Source organism: Lathyrus oleraceus, chromosome 3 (assembly GCF_024323335.1).
Source record: "Lathyrus oleraceus cultivar Zhongwan6 chromosome 3, CAAS_Psat_ZW6_1.0, whole genome shotgun sequence".
NCBI lineage: Eukaryota > Viridiplantae > Streptophyta > Magnoliopsida > Fabales > Fabaceae > Lathyrus > Lathyrus oleraceus.
Genome location: NC_066581.1, coordinates 405,987,292 through 405,991,081, shown reverse-complemented (window position 1 = coordinate 405,991,081; position 3,790 = coordinate 405,987,292).

The window sequence follows — 3,790 nt, the reverse complement described above, 5'->3', positions numbered from 1 at the left end:
ACTAGCATGTTGAAGCTATCCTCACATGGTGGATTTGTGGTTTTAGGTTGAGTTTTCTCCCTTGGATAACAAAAGACCTCAAGGCTTTTGGACCAATCAATTCACTAACCTGTTTTGAGATTTTTACCCCGAACTATGAGGGTTTGATCCTAATCTTTTTTAAGATGGTACGTAGGCAATGCGTTTATCCATCCAAACAAAAAATGAAAATAAACTTGTATATTCTTTTCTTATCTCTTCAATCATGTTTGCACAAACAAATCTTTCACAAAAAACAACAACCTTTACAACAAATGTGAAAAGGGCTCCCTAGGAGTACCTAGGATGTTTTGGGTGCCTAACACCTTCCCATTACATAACCAACCCCCTTACCCAGATCTCTGATTTCTCTTTTACTAGTTTTTGTTAAAACTTTTAGGTTTTTGTTCGCTTTCTAACCATTACTTTGGATAAATAGAAGTGCGGTGGCGATTCGACTTGTATGGTTTACCTTGGATTTAGTCAATATCTCTAATGGTAACGAATACCCCGCTACAGATGTTTACAAACAAATAGAACGAGGGGATGAGAAAAGAATTCATTAATTATATTTTTGTGTTTGACAAGACCTTCGGACTTGTGCCTACGTACCAACATAAAAATGAGGGATCAAAACCTCGTAGTTTGTGATACAAATTTCAAAGTGGATGCATTGCTTTTAATCAAAAATTAAGTTTGAAAGGCACAAGGGCCTAGAAAATGGCTTGAATGAGTTAGTTCTTTTTGGCTTTTGAAAATTTTAAGTCAAGTATAGTTAAGTTTATTTACAAGTTTGATTTAAGAAAAGAAGTTTGAAAATACAATGGCATAAGGCCAAAGTTTCTAGTTTGCTAAGTGGTCAAAATTAAGAAAAAAACAAGTTCAAACAAAGAAGTTTTTAAAAGGAGGGAGAGATTTTGAAATTAAAGAGATGGGGAGGAGATGAAGAGGCTAATCCTAAGCACAAATTTAAAAGTTAAGAGTTGAAAAGATCTGACTGATGGGTAACAATCCAATAGACAAGAATGTCATATAGAAACCCCAAATTCCCTTGGATATTAGAATCAAGCAACAAACAATGCATACAATATTATCTTGAAGAGCAAGGCATCAAATAAAGATAGCCCCATCCAAGCTTTAGCCACTCCATGATCTCCTTCAAATTTGCTCATGTAATAGATGAATTCCATAAGTCACAAGTTCAAAATAATAGCTTCACAATGATCATGTAGCAGATGAACTCAAAGGAATCTTCAATGATGTATCAGATGAAGTTTCAAATTGCAAGCACTTGAAAGTTGGCATTGGCCAAGTCCTTTTACATAGGCATGTTGCCTAAATTCTAAGTCCAATTGTCCAAGATCAAACCAACAGTCCACACAATAGTTTTTTAGGTTTTTTGTTTCTTATTATGTACATTAATGGCCAAAGACCACACAAGCAAACAAAATACACATAAACAAGATATATCACACAATATGGTCCAAGTGGACAAAGTAAAAACGCATTAATCTAAACAATTAGAATGGTATGAATAATGGCAAATGAATAGAGCTTAAAAATTAAAGTGCATTAAAAGTAAATGGCTTGAAATTAAATGTTAGTTGTTAATGGATTAGAAGTTAGTATTGTTTTTGCTTTTGCTTTTTAAGTCATTCTTTGGAGAACACTCAACCCACTTATCACAAGCATGGATCCTTGAACCAAGCATCTTCCAAGGAAGGAAAAAAGGCCAAGTTTCCATACAATACCATGACAGAGGGGAGACTTACAATCTCACTAACTAGAATGTTATGCCTTTCGTAATAAAAATTTAGCGCTATGTTAAGCAATCGTAATTGGAGTTATGAAGAAGTTACAACTATTTGAGGTCGGGAAATAGAATTTTGGTGTTAATGCATGTTAGAGACATAGTATAATGGACTATGCTAATGAAACATACCACACACAAAAAGAATATGCAAAGGAAGTGGCCTAATCTCATCCATACTTATGTTAATTTTGCAATCAACTAGCCTTAGGATTTAGAGACATCATAGACCAAATGAAATGGATGCATAAAGAAGGGGAATTAGATGAAGAGGGAGGGGAATGGATCAAAACTCAAATTGGTCAAAGGAGGACTTTTATCAAATTAAGATCATTCATTCACTTTGGGAGATGGAATGTACATTTCATCAATCCCCTAAATTCAATGATCTTAACCTAGCAAAGTCAAATCAACCTTGACCAAGGCCCAACAACACAGGTCAAACTTATACAAACCATCAAAATAGCTCAACACAATTATTTGGCAGTTATTCAATTTAAAAATATTAAGAATAAAGCATTAAATTAAATATAGTTTATCAAATTCCTAAAACCTCATCAAAACACTAAAGAAATGGTCATGAGATTTATCATAGGTTAAACAAGGTCAAAGGACCTTGGAGAAAAAATTTCAGAATTTTTAGAGACTTAAAAGTATTTTTAAACAATTAAAACTAATCACAAAATCAATTAAATCATGAAAAATATTAATAATGATCCAAAAAATAATTTTAATTCAAAATATGAAAGAGGAATTTATTTAAAAATTTTTGGTGAAACTCTCATATTTTTTGGATCAATATTAAAATTAATATGAATTAATAAAAATCAAATGAAATAAAATGAAAATCAAAAAATCAAAAAAACGTGGACCACTTTATCTCCCTCATTAATTGAGGTGGCAGATCAAGTGGATGGAAACGCGTGTTCCATGGTGGAACTTAGTCAGCGCTCCACATGCGTGGTAATCACAACCAACGCCCAAGATTAAAACAATTTAAACAAGATCAATGGCACAGAACCTGTCCAGCACACCACCGGTGCAGACCTTCGGTCACCTTCTCAGGCGAGGCCCACCGGACTGGTTCACTCATTACCATCAAGAAAATGAAAAAAGAGGACATGATCTGAAAGAAAAAATGGCGTAGAGCACGAATCTGACCTCAATTTTAACTAACTCCACACATATAGAAAGACATGAGGAGTTGAATTTTGAGGTGTGTCAACTGAGTTGCCTCGATTTGACCTCAAAGCAACTCAATCTTCTTGCCTACATTGGTAGGAATTCAGACAACCAAAGATCCAAGAGAATTGATGAGAATTGAGTGAGAATCGAAGAGAAGAAGTTTTCTGAAATTTACCTTCAATATTGTGCAGAAATGGATCTTGCTTGCTTCAAACTTGATCCGATCACACTTGAGAAGCTTGCAGAAGAGGTTTGGCAATGGTATAAAGCTTTGGATCCTGGAGTTTTTGAATCTCCAAACAGTGAGATTCAAACTCAATTTTCAAGTTGAAAATTCTCAGGTTTTCCTTTGAATGGTTAGGGTTTCAATTGGGGGGGAAAGCTGGCGCGCAAGGTCTGTTTGAATTGAGCTCCAAAGGCCTGTATTTATATCTTTTGAGAGTGATATTTGCACACTTGAAAAAATGATAAATTTGGCAATGTGATGCACAAGCTTGCATGGATGTGTACAGGCCCATGAAGCAATCCAATTTGATCCATGTACAACTGTTCTGAAGTTCTAATGAGGCTTGGATGTCAAGGCAATGTGAAATGGGATTTTGAACATTTGACTTTTTCCAATGATACAACCCTGTTAAGACCATGCACGGCACTAGCAAATCTCATCCAAAATGCATGAAATTGGGTTCTTTGTAAAGCATAGATCAAGGGGAAAATTTTGATGTTGGACACTTTTTCATTTGTTAATTGGATCATGGTGAATTTTGAGGTGGAAGT